This window comes from Danio rerio, chromosome 17 (assembly GCF_049306965.1).
Source record: "Danio rerio strain Tuebingen ecotype United States chromosome 17, GRCz12tu, whole genome shotgun sequence".
In the NCBI taxonomy this organism is placed as follows: domain Eukaryota; kingdom Metazoa; phylum Chordata; class Actinopteri; order Cypriniformes; family Danionidae; genus Danio; species Danio rerio.
This window is the reverse complement of record NC_133192.1, coordinates 25256688-25272255: the sequence shown is the minus strand read 5'-3', so window position 1 is coordinate 25272255 and position 15568 is coordinate 25256688. Positions and strand designations below refer to the sequence as shown.

At 30.6% G+C, this 15568-nt stretch overlaps 1 protein-coding gene and 19 non-coding genes across 20 annotated transcripts in view; all 20 read right to left on the bottom strand.

Annotated features, from left to right (window-relative positions):
* Positions 1-15568, bottom strand: part of pex13 (peroxisomal biogenesis factor 13) — a 42868-nt gene that overhangs the window by 13429 nt on the left and 13871 nt on the right. The window lies entirely within an intron of this gene.
* trnal-caa (transfer RNA leucine (anticodon CAA)) lies at positions 543-651 on the bottom strand. Its single transcript has 2 exons — positions 614-651; positions 543-588 (listed from the first exon to the last, which is right to left on the bottom strand). It is a non-coding gene; the product is annotated as a tRNA-Leu (tRNA).
* trnal-caa (transfer RNA leucine (anticodon CAA)) lies at positions 1368-1476 on the bottom strand. The gene is made up of 2 exons: positions 1439-1476; positions 1368-1413 (listed from the first exon to the last, which is right to left on the bottom strand). It is a non-coding gene; the product is annotated as a tRNA-Leu (tRNA).
* Positions 2197-2305, bottom strand: trnal-caa (transfer RNA leucine (anticodon CAA)). Its single transcript has 2 exons — positions 2268-2305; positions 2197-2242 (listed from the first exon to the last, which is right to left on the bottom strand). It is a non-coding gene; the product is annotated as a tRNA-Leu (tRNA).
* trnal-caa (transfer RNA leucine (anticodon CAA)) lies at positions 3023-3131 on the bottom strand. The gene is made up of 2 exons: positions 3094-3131; positions 3023-3068 (listed from the first exon to the last, which is right to left on the bottom strand). It is a non-coding gene; the product is annotated as a tRNA-Leu (tRNA).
* Positions 3859-3967, bottom strand: trnal-caa (transfer RNA leucine (anticodon CAA)). The gene is made up of 2 exons: positions 3930-3967; positions 3859-3904 (listed from the first exon to the last, which is right to left on the bottom strand). It is a non-coding gene; the product is annotated as a tRNA-Leu (tRNA).
* On the bottom strand, positions 4679-4787 carry trnal-caa (transfer RNA leucine (anticodon CAA)). The gene is made up of 2 exons: positions 4750-4787; positions 4679-4724 (listed from the first exon to the last, which is right to left on the bottom strand). It is a non-coding gene; the product is annotated as a tRNA-Leu (tRNA).
* trnal-caa (transfer RNA leucine (anticodon CAA)) lies at positions 5503-5611 on the bottom strand. The gene is made up of 2 exons: positions 5574-5611; positions 5503-5548 (listed from the first exon to the last, which is right to left on the bottom strand). It is a non-coding gene; the product is annotated as a tRNA-Leu (tRNA).
* On the bottom strand, positions 6297-6405 carry trnal-caa (transfer RNA leucine (anticodon CAA)). Its single transcript has 2 exons — positions 6368-6405; positions 6297-6342 (listed from the first exon to the last, which is right to left on the bottom strand). It is a non-coding gene; the product is annotated as a tRNA-Leu (tRNA).
* trnal-caa (transfer RNA leucine (anticodon CAA)) lies at positions 7126-7234 on the bottom strand. The gene is made up of 2 exons: positions 7197-7234; positions 7126-7171 (listed from the first exon to the last, which is right to left on the bottom strand). It is a non-coding gene; the product is annotated as a tRNA-Leu (tRNA).
* trnal-caa (transfer RNA leucine (anticodon CAA)) lies at positions 7952-8060 on the bottom strand. The gene is made up of 2 exons: positions 8023-8060; positions 7952-7997 (listed from the first exon to the last, which is right to left on the bottom strand). It is a non-coding gene; the product is annotated as a tRNA-Leu (tRNA).
* On the bottom strand, positions 8747-8855 carry trnal-caa (transfer RNA leucine (anticodon CAA)). Its single transcript has 2 exons — positions 8818-8855; positions 8747-8792 (listed from the first exon to the last, which is right to left on the bottom strand). It is a non-coding gene; the product is annotated as a tRNA-Leu (tRNA).
* trnal-caa (transfer RNA leucine (anticodon CAA)) lies at positions 9568-9676 on the bottom strand. Its single transcript has 2 exons — positions 9639-9676; positions 9568-9613 (listed from the first exon to the last, which is right to left on the bottom strand). It is a non-coding gene; the product is annotated as a tRNA-Leu (tRNA).
* On the bottom strand, positions 10392-10500 carry trnal-caa (transfer RNA leucine (anticodon CAA)). Its single transcript has 2 exons — positions 10463-10500; positions 10392-10437 (listed from the first exon to the last, which is right to left on the bottom strand). It is a non-coding gene; the product is annotated as a tRNA-Leu (tRNA).
* trnal-caa (transfer RNA leucine (anticodon CAA)) lies at positions 11165-11273 on the bottom strand. The gene is made up of 2 exons: positions 11236-11273; positions 11165-11210 (listed from the first exon to the last, which is right to left on the bottom strand). It is a non-coding gene; the product is annotated as a tRNA-Leu (tRNA).
* trnal-caa (transfer RNA leucine (anticodon CAA)) lies at positions 11994-12102 on the bottom strand. The gene is made up of 2 exons: positions 12065-12102; positions 11994-12039 (listed from the first exon to the last, which is right to left on the bottom strand). It is a non-coding gene; the product is annotated as a tRNA-Leu (tRNA).
* Positions 12820-12928, bottom strand: trnal-caa (transfer RNA leucine (anticodon CAA)). Its single transcript has 2 exons — positions 12891-12928; positions 12820-12865 (listed from the first exon to the last, which is right to left on the bottom strand). It is a non-coding gene; the product is annotated as a tRNA-Leu (tRNA).
* On the bottom strand, positions 13625-13733 carry trnal-caa (transfer RNA leucine (anticodon CAA)). Its single transcript has 2 exons — positions 13696-13733; positions 13625-13670 (listed from the first exon to the last, which is right to left on the bottom strand). It is a non-coding gene; the product is annotated as a tRNA-Leu (tRNA).
* trnal-caa (transfer RNA leucine (anticodon CAA)) lies at positions 14453-14561 on the bottom strand. Its single transcript has 2 exons — positions 14524-14561; positions 14453-14498 (listed from the first exon to the last, which is right to left on the bottom strand). It is a non-coding gene; the product is annotated as a tRNA-Leu (tRNA).
* trnal-caa (transfer RNA leucine (anticodon CAA)) lies at positions 15219-15327 on the bottom strand. The gene is made up of 2 exons: positions 15290-15327; positions 15219-15264 (listed from the first exon to the last, which is right to left on the bottom strand). It is a non-coding gene; the product is annotated as a tRNA-Leu (tRNA).

Genomic DNA, 15568 nt, shown 5'->3' with positions numbered 1-15568 from the left:
CAGAATATTTTTTTTTAATAAAAATCTTATAGAATTATAATTTAATCATCAATCAAAAGGCAAATTGAGTTAACTAAAATAAATAAAAGTATACAAAATGTAAGCAACAGAACCCATCATACTATTGTAAAGCACTTTGTATTTATTTATTTATTTATTTATTTATTTATTTATTTATTTGTTTGTTTGTTTGTTTGTTTGTTTGTTTTTTATACATTTATTTTTATTTGTTTGTTTGTTTGTGTATCTATTTGTTTGTTTGCTTTATTTTATTTTACTTCCCCCCCAAAATACTATGGGACCATACATTTATTTTTGGCTCATTTAAAAAGGGTCAGGGACACCACTTTGAAATTTGTTATTTACAAAAAGGGAAATGGCAATAAATATTTTATACTATTGTCAGTTCATTGGGATTTGTTTCATATTTATAAACACTGCCTATTTGCTTGAAACATTTACAAGTAGACTTACATATTGCTTACAAGTCCTTTTTTTTAAGATTTGCGTGAATTACTTTAGTTGAATCTTGTAAAATGTGCTGTCAGAAGTGGGATTTGAACCCACGCCTCCATTCGGAGACCAGAAGCCTCAACAAGTGAGAAGGTTTAACCTTGAGTCTGGCGCCTTAGACCACTCGGCCATTCTGACAATGGTAAACATCAAGAATCGATCTCTGGTAGCGCTGCATCAATAATCTGGGGGCCAGGGCCCATGGAGAGGATATTTTCTAAAGAAACGTTTAAAGTAAAATAATTTTTGTGGTAAAGTTAGCAGTATAATTTTTGTAATTGAAATCTTATAGAATTATAATTCAATTGTCAATCAAAAGGGAAGTTGAGTTAACTGAAATAACACAAAGTATAGAAAACTACAGCAAGAGACCCACTCGTACTATAGTGAAGGACTTTGGATGTGTAGGCCATAAACAATAAATGCGCTAGATAAATGCAAAATAAATTATATACAATGGTTAATTGAAAGTTTAAATAATTAGTCTATTTTTAGGGTCATGTTATTTATTTATTTATTTATTTATTTATTTGTTTGTTTGTTTGTTTATGTATCTATTTGTTTGTTTGTGTATCTTTTTGTTTGTTTGTTTTATTTTATTTTCCCGCCAAAATACTATGGGACCATACATTTATTTTTGGCTAATTTTTAAAAGAGTCAGGGACACCACTTTGAAATTTGTTATTTACAATGAGGAAAATGGGAATAAATATTTTATAATTTTGTCATTTCATTGGGTTTTGTTTTAGATATAAACACTCTCAATTTGCATGCAAGTAGACTTACATATTGCTTACAAGTCCTTTTTTTTAAGATTTGCGTGAATTACTTTAGTTGAATCTTGTAAAATGTGCTGTCAGAAGTGGGATTTGAACCCACGCCTCCATTCGGAGACCAGAAGCCTCAACAAGTGAGAAGGTTTAACCTTGAGTCTGGCGCCTTAGACCACTCGGCCATTCTGACAATGGTAAACATCAAGAATCGATCTCTGGTAGCGCTGCATCAATAATCTGGGGGCCAGGGCCCATGCATGGAGAGGATATTTTCTAAAGAAACGTTTAAAGTAAAATAATTTTTGTGGTAAAGTTAGCAGTATAATTTTTGTAATTGAAATCTTATGGAATTATAATTCAATCGTCAATCAAAAGGGAAGTTGAGTTACCTGAAATAATACAAAGTATAGAAAACTACAGCAAGAGACCCACTCGTACTATAGTAAAGGACTTTGGATGTGTAGGCCATACACAATAAATGCGCTAGATAAATGCACAATAAATTATATACAATGGTTAATTGAAAGTTTAAATAATTAGTCTATTTTTAGGGTCATGTTATTTATTTATTTATTTATTTATTTGTTTGTTTGTTTGTTTGTTTATGTATCTATTTGTTTGTTTGTGTATCTTTTTGTTTGTTTGTTTTATTTTATTTTCCCGCCAAAATACTATGGGACCATACATTTATTTTTGGCTAATTTTTAAAAGAGTCAGGGACACCACTTTGAAATTTGTTATTTACAATGAGGAAAATGGGAATAAATATTTTATAATTTTGTCAGTTCATTGGGTTTTGTTTTAGATATAAAAACTCTCAATTTGCATGCAAGTAGACTTACATATTGCTTAAAAGTCTTTTTTTTTTAGATTTACATAAATTACTTTAGTTGAATCTTGTTAAATGTGCTGTCAGAAGTGGGATTTGAACCCACGCCTCCATTCGGAGACCAGAAGCCTCATCAAGTGAGAAGGTTTAACCTTGAGTCTGGCGCCTTAGACCACTCGGCCATCCTGACACTACTGTGGAGAAGCAATCATTCTCTCGTAGCGATGCATCAACAATCCAGGGGCCAGGTCCCATGTAGAGGATATTTTCTAAAGAGACTTTCAGAGTAACAGACTTTTTGTGGTAAAGTTAGCAGAATATTTTTTTTTATAAAAATCTTATAGAATTATAATTTAATCATCAATCAAAAGGCAAATTGAGTTAACTAAAATAAATAAAAGTATACAAAATGTAAGCAACAGAACCCATCATACTATTGTAAAGCACTTTGTATTTATTTATTTATTTATTTATTTATTTATTTATTTATTTATTTATTTATTTATTTATTTATTTGTTTATTTGTTTATTTGTTTACTTATTTATTTAATTGTTTGTTTGTTTATTTATTTATTTATTATTATCATTATTATTTTTTTGTTTGTTCGTGTATCTTTTTGTTTGTTTGTTTTATTAAATTTTATTTTCCACCAAAATACTATGGGACCATACATTTATTTTTGGCTCATTTAAAAAGGGTCAGGGGCACCACTTTGAAATTTCTTATTTACAAAAAGGGAAATGGCAATAAATATTTTATACTATTGTCAGTTCATTGGGATTTGTTTTAGATTTATAAACACTGCCTATTTGCTTGAAACATTTACAAGTAGACTTACATATTGCTTACAAGTCCTTTTTTTTAAGATTTGCGTGAATTACTTTAGTTGAATCTTGTAAAATGTGCTGTCAGAAGTGGGATTTGAACCCACGCCTCCATTCGGAGACCAGAAACCTCATCAAGTGAGAAGGTTTAACCTTGAGTCTGGCGCCTTAGACCACTCGGCCATTCTGACAATGGTAAACATCAAGAATCGATCTCTGGTAGCGCTGCATCAATAATCTGGGGGCCAGGGCCCATGGAGAGGATATTTTCTAAAGAAACGTTTAAAGTAAAATAATTTTTGTGGTAAAGTTAGCAGTATAATTTTTGTAATTGAAATCTTATAGAATTATAATTCAATCGTCAATCAAAAGGGAAGTTGAGTTAACTGAAATAATACAAAGTATAGAAAACTAAAGCAAGAGACCCACTCGTACTATAGTAAAGGACTTTGGATGTGTAGGCCATACACAATAAATGCGCTAGATAAATGCACAATAAATTATATACAATGGTTAATTGAAAGTTGAAATAATTAGTCTATTTTTAGGGTCATGTTATTTATTTTTTTATTTATTTATTTATTTATTTATTTATTTGTTTGTTTGTTTGTTTATGTATCTATTTGTTTGTTTGTGTATCTTTTTGTTTGTTTGTTTTATTTTATTTTCCCGCCAAAATACTATGGGACCATACATTTATTTTTGGCTAATTTTTAAAAGAGTCAGGGACACCACTTTGAAATTTGTTATTTACAATGAGGAAAATGGGAATAAATATTTTATAATTTTGTCATTTCATTGGGTTTTGTTTTAGATATAAATACTCTCAATTTGCATGCAAGTAGACTTACATATTGCTTACAAGTCTTTTTTTTTAGATTTACATAACTTACTTCAGTTGAATCTTGTAAAATGTGCTGTCAGAAGTGGGATTTGAACCCACGCCTCCATTCGGAGACCAGAAGCCTCATCAAGTGAGAAGGTTTAACCTTGAGTCTGGCGCCTTAGACCACTCGGCCATCCTGACACTACTGTGGAGAAGCAATCATTCTCTCGTAGCGATGCATCAACAATCCAGGGGCCAGGTCCCATGTAGAGGATATTTTCTAAAGAGACTTTCAGAGTAACAGACTTTTTGTGGTAAAGTTAGCAGAATATTTTTTTTTTATAAAAATCTTATAGAATTATAATTTAATCATCAATCAAAAGGCAAATTGAGTTAACTAAAATAAATAAAAGTATACAAAATGTAAGCAACAGAACCCATCATACTATTGTAAAGCACTTTGTATTTATTTATTTATTTATTTATTTATTTATTTATTTATTTATTTATTTATTTATTTATTTATTTATTTATTTATTTATTTATTTATTTGTTTGTTTGTTTGTTTGTTTATTTTTTATACATTTATTATTATTTGTTTGTTTGTTTGTGTATCTATTTGTTTGTTTGCTTTATTTTATTTTACTTCCCCCCCAAAATACTATGGGACCATACATTTATTTTTGGCTCATTTAAAAAGGGTCAGGGACACCACTTTGAAATTTGTTATTTACAAAAAGGGAAATGGCAATAAATATTTTATACTATTGTCAGTTCATTGGGATTTGTTTCATATTTATAAACACTGCCTATTTGCTTGAAACATTTACAAGTAGACTTACATATTGCTTACAAGTCCTTTTTTTTTTAAGATTTGCGTGAATTACTTTAGTTGAATCTTGTAAAATGTGCTGTCAGAAGTGGGATTTGAACCCACGCCTCCATTCGGAGACCAGAAGCCTCAACAAGTGAGAAGGTTTAACCTTGAGTCTGGCGCCTTAGACCACTCGGCCATTCTGACAATGGTAAACATCAAGAATCGATCTCTGGTAGCGCTGCATCAATAATCTGGGGGCCAGGGCCCATGGAGAGGATATTTTCTAAAGAAACGTTTAAAGTAAAATAATTTTTGTGGTAAAGTTAGCAGTATAATTTTTGTAATTGAAATCTTATAGAATTATAATTCAATCGTCAATCAAAAGGGAAGTTGAGTTAACTGAAATAACACAAAGTATAGAAAACTAAAGCAAGAGACCCACTCGTACTATAGTGAAGGACTTTGGATGTGTAGGCCATAAACAATAAATGCGCTAGATAAATGCAAAATAAATTATATACAATGGTTAATTGAAAGTTTAAATAATTAGTCTATTTTTAGGGTCATGTTATTTATTTATTTATTTATTTATTTATTTGTTTGTTTGTTTGTTTATGTATCTATTTGTTTGTTTGTGTATCTTTTTGTTTGTTTGTTTTATTTTATTTTCCCGCCAAAATACTATGGGACCATACATTTATTTTTGGCTAATTTTTAAAAGAGTCAGGGACACCACTTTGAAATTTGTTATTTACAATGAGGAAAATGGGAATAAATATTTTATAATTTTGTCATTTCATTGGGTTTTGTTTTAGATATAAATACTCTCAATTTGCATGCAAGTAGACTTACATATTGCTTAAAAGTCTTTTTTTTTAGATTTACATAACTTACTTCAGTTGAATCTTGTAAAATGTGCTGTCAGAAGTGGGATTTGAACCCACGCCTCCATTCGGAGACCAGAAGCCTCATCAAGTGAGAAGGTTTAACCTTGAGTCTGGCGCCTTAGACCACTCGGCCATCCTGACACTACTGTGGAGAAGCAATCATTCTCTCGTAGCGATGCATCAACAATCCAGGGGCCAGGTCCCATGTAGAGGATATTTTCTAAAGAGACTTTCAGAGTAACAGACTTTTTGTGGTAAAGTTAGCAGAATATTTTTTTTTAATAAAAATCTTATAGAATTTTAATTTAATCATCAATCAAAAGGCAAATTGAGTTAACTAAAATAAATAAAAGTATACAAAATGTAAGCAACAGAACCCATCATACTATTGTAAAGCACTTTGTATTTATTTATTTATTTATTTATTTATTTATTTATTTATTTATTTATTTATTTATTTATTTATTTGTTTGTTTGTTTGTTTGTTTATTTTTTATACATTTATTTTTATTTGTTTGTTTGTTTGTGTATCTATTTGTTTGTTTGCTTTATTTTATTTTACTTCCCCCCCAAAATACTATGGGACCATACATTTATTTTTGGCTCATTTAAAAAGGGTCAGGGACACCACTTTGAAATTTGTTATTTACAAAAAGGGAAATGGCAATAAATATTTTATACTATTGTCAGTTCATTGGGATTTGTTTCATATTTATAAACACTGCCTATTTGCTTGAAACATTTACAAGTAGACTTACATATTGCTTACAAGTCCTTTTTTTTAAGATTTGCGTGAATTACTTTATTTGAATCTTGTAAAATGTGCTGTCAGAAGTGGGATTTGAACCCACGCCTCCATTCGGAGACCAGAAGCCTCAACAAGTGAGAAGGTTTAACCTTGAGTCTGGCGCCTTAGACCACTCGGCCATTCTGACAATGGTAAACATCAAGAATCGATCTCTGGTAGCGCTGCATCAATAATCTGGGGGCCAGGGCCCATGGAGAGGATATTTTCTAAAGAAACGTTTAAAGTAAAATAATTTTTGTGGTAAAGTTAGCAGTATAATTTTTGTAATTGAAATCTTATAGAATTATAATTCAATCGTCAATCAAAAGGGAAGTTGAGTTACCTGAAATAATACAAAGTATAGAAAACTACAGCAAGAGACCCACTCGTACTATAGTAAAGGACTTTGGATGTGTAGGCCATACACAATAAATGCGCTAGATAAATGCACAATAAATTATATACAATGGTTAATTGAAAGTTGAAATAATTAGTCTATTTTTAGGGTCATGTTATTTATTTATTTATTTATTTATTTATTTGTTTGTTTGTTTGTTTGTTTATGTATCTATTTGTTTGTTTGTGTATCTTTTTGTTTGTTTGTTTTATTTTATTTTCCCGCCAAAATACTATGGGACCATACATTTATTTTTGGCTAATTTTTAAAAGAGTCAGGGACACCACTTTGAAATTTGTTATTTACAATGAGGAAAATGGGAATAAATATTTTATAATTTTGTCATTTCATTGGGTTTTGTTTTAGATATAAATACTCTCAATTTGCATGCAAGTAGACTTACATATTGCTTACAAGTCCTTTTTTTTAAGATTTGCGTGAATTACTTTAGTTGAATCTTGTAAAATGTGCTGTCAGAAGTGGGATTTGAACCCACGCCTCCATTCGGAGACCAGAAGCCTCAACAAGTGAGAAGGTTTAACCTTGAGTCTGGCGCCTTAGACCACTCGGCCATTCTGACAATGGTAAACATCAAGAATCGATCTCTGGTAGCGCTGCATCAATAATCTGGGGGCCAGGGCCCATGGAGGATATTTTCTAAAGAAACGTTTAAAGTAAAATAATTTTTGTGGTAAAGTTAGCAGTATAATTTTTGTAATTGAAATCTTATAGAATTATAATTCAATCGTCAATCAAAAGGGAAGTTGAGTTAACTGAAATAACACAAAGTATAGAAAACTAAAGCAAGAGACCCACTCGTACTATAGTGAAGGACTTTGGATGTGTAGGCCATAAACAATAAATGCGCTAGATAAATGCAAAATAAATTATATACAATGGTTAATTGAAAGTTTAAATAATTAGTCTATTTTTAGGGTCATGTTATTTATTTATTTATTTATTTATTTATTTATTTGTTTGTTTGTTTGTTTATGTATCTATTTGTTTGTTTGTGTATCTTTTTGTTTGTTTGTTTTATTTTATTTTCCCGCCAAAATACTATGGGACCATACATTTATTTTTGGCTAATTTTTAAAAGAGTCAGGGACACCACTTTGAAATTTGTTATTTACAATGAGGAAAATGGGAATAAATATTTTATAATTTTGTCATTTCATTGGGTTTTGTTTTAGATATAAATACTCTCAATTTGCATGCAAGTAGACTTACATATTGCTTAAAAGTCTTTTTTTTTAGATTTACATAACTTACTTCAGTTGAATCTTGTAAAATGTGCTGTCAGAAGTGGGATTTGAACCCACGCCTCCATTCGGAGACCAGAAGCCTCATCAAGTGAGAAGGTTTAACCTTGAGTCTGGCGCCTTAGACCACTCGGCCATTCTGACACTACTGTGGAGAAGCAATCATTCTCTCGTAGCGATGCATCAACAATCCAGGGGCCAGGTCCCATGTAGAGGATATTTTCTAAAGAGACTTTCAGAGTAACAGACTTTTTGTGGTAAAGTTAGCAGAATATTTTTTTTTTATAAAAATCTTATAGAATTATAATTTAATCATCAATCAAAAGGCAAATTGAGTTAACTAAAATAAATAAAAGTATACAAAATGTAAGCAACAGAACCCATCATACTATTGTAAAGCACTTTGTATTTATTTATTTATTTATTTATTTATTTATTTATTTATTTATTTATTTATTTATTTATTTATTTGTTTGTTTGTTTGTTTGTTTATTTTTTTATACATTTATTTTTATTTGTTTGTTTGTTTGTGTATCTATTTGTTTGTTTGCTTTATTTTATTTTACTTCCCCCCCAAAATACTATGGGACCATACATTTATTTTTGGCTCATTTAAAAAGGGTCAGGGACACCACTTTGAAATTTGTTATTTACAAAAAGGGAAATGGCAATAAATATTTTATACTATTGTCAGTTCATTGGGATTTGTTTCATATTTATAAACACTGCCTATTTGCTTGAAACATTTACAAGTAGACTTACATATTGCTTACAAGTCCTTTTTTTTAAGATTTGCGTGAATTACTTTAGTTGAATCTTGTAAAATGTGCTGTCAGAAGTGGGATTTGAACCCACACCTCCATTCGGAGACCAGAAGCCTCAACAAGTGAGAAGGTTTAACCTTGAGTCTGGCGCCTTAGACCACTCGGCCATTCTGACAATGGTAAACATCAAGAATCGATCTCTGGTAGCGCTGCATCAATAATCTGGGGGCCAGGGCCCATGGAGAGGATATTTTCTAAAGAAACGTTTAAAGTAAAATAATTTTTGTGGTAAAGTTAGCAGTATAATTTTTGTAATTGAAATCTTATAGAATTATAATTCAATCGTCAATCAAAAGGGAAGTTGAGTTAACTGAAATAACACAAAGTATAGAAAACTAAAGCAAGAGACCCACTCGTACTATAGTGAAGGACTTTGGATGTGTAGGCTATACACAATAAATGCGCTAGATAAATGCACAATAAATTATATACAATGGTTAATTGAAAGTTTAAATAATTAGTCTATTTTTAGGGTCATGTTATTTATTTATTTATTTATTTATTTGTTTGTTTGTTTGTTTATGTATCTATTTGTTTGTTTGTGTATCTTTTTGTTTGTTTGTTTTATTTTATTTTCCCGCCAAAATACTATGGGACCATACATTTATTTTTGGCTAATTTTTAAAAGAGTCAGGGACACCACTTTGAAATTTGTTATTTACAATGAGGAAAATGGGAATAAATATTTTATAATTTTGTCATTTCATTGGGTTTTGTTTTAGATATAAATACTCTCAATTTGCATGCAAGTAGACTTACATATTGCTTACAAGTCCTTTTTTTTAAGATTTGCGTGAATTACTTTAGTTGAATCTTGTAAAATGTGCTGTCAGAAGTGGGATTTGAACCCACGCCTCCATTCAGAGACCAGAAGCCTCAACAAGTGAGAAGGTTTAACCTTGAGTCTGGCGCCTTAGACCACTCGGCCATTCTGACAATGGTAAACATCAAGAATCGATCTCTGGTAGCGCTGCATCAATAATCTGGGGGCCAGGGCCCATGGAGAGGATATTTTCTAAAGAAACGTTTAAAGTAAAATAATTTTTGAGGTAAAGTTAGCAGTATAATTTTTGTAATTGAAATCTTATAGAATTATAATTCAATCGTCAATCAAAAGGGAAGTTGAGTTAACTGAAATAACACAAAGTATAGAAAACTAAAGCAAGAGACCCACTCGTACTATAGTGAAGGACTTTGGATGTGTAGGCCATAAACAATAAATGCGCTAGATAAATGCAAAATAAATTATATACAATGGTTAATTGAAAGTTTAAATAATTAGTCTATTTTTAGGGTCATGTTATTTATTTATTTATTTATTTATTTATTTGTTTGTTTGTTTGTTTATGTATCTATTTGTTTGTTTGTGTATCTTTTTGTTTGTTTGTTTTATTTTATTTTCCCGCCAAAATACTATGGGACCATACATTTATTTTTGGCTAATTTTTAAAAGAGTCAGGGACACCACTTTGAAATTTGTTATTTACAATGAGGAAAATGGGAATAAATATTTTATAATTTTGTCATTTCATTGGGTTTTGTTTTAGATATAAATACTCTCAATTTGCATGCAAGTAGACTTACATATTGCTTAAAAGTCTTTTTTTTTAGATTTACATAACTTACTTCAGTTGAATCTTGTAAAATGTGCTGTCAGAAGTGGGATTTGAACCCACGCCTCCATTCGGAGACCAGAAGCCTCATCAAGTGAGAATGTTTAACCTTGAGTCTGGCGCCTTAGACCACTCGGCCATCCTGACACTACTGTGGAGAAGCAATCATTCTCTCGTAGCGATGCATCAACAATCCAGGGGCCAGGTCCCATGTAGAGGATATTTTCTAAAGAGACTTTCAGAGTAACAGACTTTTTGTGGTAAAGTTAGCAGAATATTTTTTTTTTATAAAAATCTTATAGAATTATAATTTAATCATCAATCAAAAGGCAAATTGAGTTAACTAAAATAAATAAAAGTATACAAAATGTAAGCAACAGAACCCATCATACTATTGTAAAGCACTTTGTATTTATTTATTTATTTATTTATTTATTTATTTATTTATTTATTTGTTTGTTTGTTTGTTTGTTTATTTTTATACATTTATTTTTATTTGTTTGTTTGTTTGTGTATCTATTTGTTTGTTTGCTTTATTTTATTTTACTTCCCCCCCAAAATACTATGGGACCATACATTTATTTTTGGCTCATTTAAAAAGGGTCAGGGACACCACTTTGAAATTTGTTATTTACAAAAAGGGAAATGGCAATAAATATTTTATACTATTGTCAGTTCATTGGGATTTGTTTCATATTTATAAACACTGCCTATTTGCTTGAAACATTTACAAGTAGACTTACATATTGCTTACAAGTCCTTTTTTTTAAGATTTGCGTGAATTACTTTAGTTGAATCTTGTAAAATGTGCTGTCAGAAGTGGGATTTGAACCCACGCCTCCATTCGGAGACCAGAAGCCTCAACAAGTGAGAAGGTTTAACCTTGAGTCTGGCGCCTTAGACCACTCGGCCATTCTGACAATGGTAAACATCAAGAATCGATCTCTGGTAGCGCTGCATCAATAATCTGGGGGCCAGGGCCCATGGAGAGGATATTTTCTAAAGAAACGTTTAAAGTAAAATAATTTTTGTGGTAAAGTTAGCAGTATAATTTTTGTAATTGAAATCTTATAGAATTATAATTCAATCGTCAATCAAAAGGGAAGTTGAGTTACCTGAAATAATACAAAGTATAGAAAACTACAGCAAGAGACCCACTCGTACTATAGTAAAGGACTTTGGATGTGTAGGCCATACACAATAAATGCGCTAGATAAATGCACAATAAATTATATACAATGGTTAATTGAAAGTTGAAATAATTAGTCTATTTTTAGGGTCATGTTATTTATTTATTTATTTATTTATTTATTTGTTTGTTTGTTTGTTTGTTTATGTATCTATTTGTTTGTTTGTGTATCTTTTTGTTTGTTTGTTTTATTTTATTTTCCCGCCAAAATACTATGGGACCATACATTTATTTTTGGCTAATTTTTAAAAGAGTCAGGGACACCACTTTGAAATTTGTTATTTACAATGAGGAAAATGGGAATAAATATTTTATAATTTTGTCATTTCATTGGGTTTTGTTTTAGATATAAATACTCTCAATTTGCATGCAAGTAGACTTACATATTGCTTACAAGTCCTTTTTTTTAAGATTTGCGTGAATTACTTTAGTTGAATCTTGTAAAATGTGCTGTCAGAAGTGGGATTTGAACCCACGCCTCCATTCGGAGACCAGAAGCCTCAACAAGTGAGAAGGTTTAACCTTGAGTCTGGCGCCTTAGACCACTCGGCCATTCTGACAATGGTAAACATCAAGAATCGATCTCTGGTAGCGCTGCATCAATAATCTGGGGGCCAGGGCCCATGGAGGATATTTTCTAAAGAAACGTTTAAAGTAAAATAATTTTTGTGGTAAAGTTAGCAGTATAATTTTTGTAATTGAAATCTTATAGAATTATAATTCAATCGTCAATCAAAAGGGAAGTTGAGTTAACTGAAATAACACAAAGTATAGAAAACTAAAGCAAGAGACCCACTCGTACTATAGTGAAGGACTTTGGATGTGTAGGCCATAAACAATAAATGCGCTAGATAAATGCAAAATAAATTATATACAATGGTTAATTGAAAGTTTAAATAATTAGTCTATTTTTAGGGTCATGTTATTTATTTATTTATTTATTTATTTATTTATTTGTTTGTTTGTTTGTTTATGTATCTATTTGTTTGTTTGTGTATCTTTTTGTTTGTTTGTTTTATTTTATTTTCCCGCCAAAATACTATGGGACCATACATTTATTTTTGGCTAATTTTTAAAAGAGTCAGGGACACCACTTTGAAATTTGTTATTTACAATGAGGAAAATGGGAATAAATATTTTATAATTTTGTCATTTCATTGGGTTTTGTTTTAGATATAAATACTCTCAATTTGCATGCAAGTAGACTTACATATTGCTTAAAAGTCTTTTTTTTTAGATTTACATAACTTACTTCAGTTGAATCTTGTAAAATGTGCTGTCAGAAGTGGGATTTGAACCCACGCCTCCATTCGGAGACCAGAAGCCTCATCAAGTGAGAAGGTTTAACCTTGAGTCTGGCGCCTTAGACCACTCGGCCATCCTGACACTACTGTGGAGAGCAATCATTCTCTCGTAGCGATGCATCAACAATCCAGGGGCCAGGTCCCATGTAGAGGATATTTTCTAAAGAGACTTTCAGAGTAACAGACTTTTTGTGGTAAAGTTAGCAGAATATTTTTTTTTTATAAAAATCTTATAGAATTATAATTTAATCATCAATCAAAAGGCAAATTGAGTTAACTAAAATAAATAAAAGTATACAAAATGTAAGCAACAGAACCCATCATACTATTGTAAAGCACTTTGTATTTATTTATTTATTTATTTATTTATTTATTTATTTATTTATTTATTTATTTATTTATTTATTTATTTATTTATTTATTTGTTTGTTTGTTTGTTTGTTTTTTATACATTTATTTTTATTTGTTTGTTTGTTTGTGTATCTATTTGTTTGTTTGCTTTATTTTATTTTACTTCCCCCCCAAAATACTATGGGACCATACATTTATTTTTGGCTCATTTAAAAAGGGTCAGGGACACCACTTTGAAATTTGTTATTTACAAAAAGGGAAATGGCAATAAATATTTTATACTATTGTCAGTTCATTGGGATTTGTTTCATATTTATAAACACTGCCTATTTGCTTGAAACATTTACAAGTAGACTTACATATTGCTTACAAGTCCTTTTTTTTAAGATTTGCGTGAATTACTTTAGTTGAATCTTGTAAAATGTGCTGTCAGAAGTGGGATTTGAACCCACGCCTCCATTCGGAGACCAGAAGCCTCAACAAGTGAGAAGGTTTAACCTTGAGTCTGGCGCCTTAGACCACTCGGCCATTCTGACAATGGTAAACATCAAGAATCGATCTCTGGTAGCGCTGCATCAATAATCTGGGGGCCAGGGCCCATGGAGAGGATATTTTCTAAAGAAACGTTTGAAGTAAAATAATTTTTGTGGTAAAGTTAGCAGTATAATTTTTGTAATTGAAATCTTATAGAATTATAATTCAATCGTCAATCAAAAGGGAAGTTGAGTTAACTGAAATAACACAAAGTATAGAAAACTAAAGCAAGAGACCCACTCGTACTATAGTGAAGGACTTTGGATGTGTAGGCCATAAACAATAAATGCGCTAGATAAATGCAAAATAAATTATATACAATGGTTAATTGAAAGTTTAAATAATTAGTCTATTTTTAGGGTCATGTTATTTATTTATTTATTTATTTATTTATTTATTTGTTTGTTTGTTTGTTTATGTATCTATTTGTTTGTTTGTGTATCTTTTTGTTTGTTTGTTTTATTTTATTTTCCCGCCAAAATACTATGGGACCATACATTTATTTTTGGCTAATTTTTAAAAGAGTCAGGGACACCACTTTGAAATTTGTTATTTACAATGAGGAAAATGGGAATAAATATTTTATAATTTTGTCATTTCATTGGGTTTTGTTTTAGATATAAATACTCTCAATTTGCATGCAAGTAGACTTACATATTGCTTAAAAGTCTTTTTTTTTAGATTTACATAACTTACTTCAGTTGAATCTTGTAAAATGTGCTGTCAGAAGTGGGATTTGAACCCACGCCTCCATTCGGAGACCAGAAGCCTCATCAAGTGAGAAGGTTTAACCTTGAGTCTGGCGCCTTAGACCACTCGGCCATCCTGACACTACTGTGGAGAAGCAATCATTCTCTCGTAGCGATGCATCAACAATCCAGGGGCCAGGTCCCATGTAGAGGATATTTTCTAAAGAGACTTTCAGAGTAACAGACTTTTTGTGGTAAAGTTAGCAGAATATTTTTTTTTTATAAAAATCTTATAGAATTATAATTTAATCATCAATCAAAAGGCAAATTGAGTTAACTAAAATAAATAAAAGTATACAAAATGTAAGCAACAGAACCCATCATACTATTGTAAAGCACTTTGTATTTATTTATTTATTTATTTATTTATTTATTTATTTGTTTGTTTGTTTGTTTGTTTATTTTTTATACATTTATTTTTATTTGTTTGTTTGTTTGTGTATCTATTTGTTTGTTTGCTTTATTTTATTTTACTTCCCCCCCAAAATACTATGGGACCATACATTTATTTTTGGCTCATTTAAAAAGGGTCAGGGACACCACTTTGAAATTTGTTATTTACAAAAAGGGAAATGGCAATAAATATTTTATACTATTGTCAGTTCATTGGGATTTGTTTCATATTTATAAACACTGCCTATTTGCTTGAAACATTTACAAGTAGACTTACATATTGCTTACAAGTCCTTTTTTTTAAGATTTGCGTGAATTACTTTAGTTGAATCTTGTAAAATGTGCTGTCAGAAGTGGGATTTGAACCCACACCTCCATTCGGAGACCAGAAGCCTCAACAAGTGAGAAGGTTTAACCTTGAGTCTGGCGCCTTAGACCACTCGGCCATTCTGACAATGGTAAACATCAAGAATCGATCTCTGGTAGCGCTGCATCAATAATCTGGGGGCCAGGGCCCATGGAGAGGATATTTTCTAAAGAAACGTTTAAAGTAAAATAATTTTTGTGGTAAAGTTAGCAGTATAATTTTTGTAATTGAAATCTTATAGAATTATAATTCAATCGTCAATCAAAAGGGAAGTTGAGTTAACTGAAATAACACAAAGTATAGAAAACTAAAGCAAGAGACCCACTCG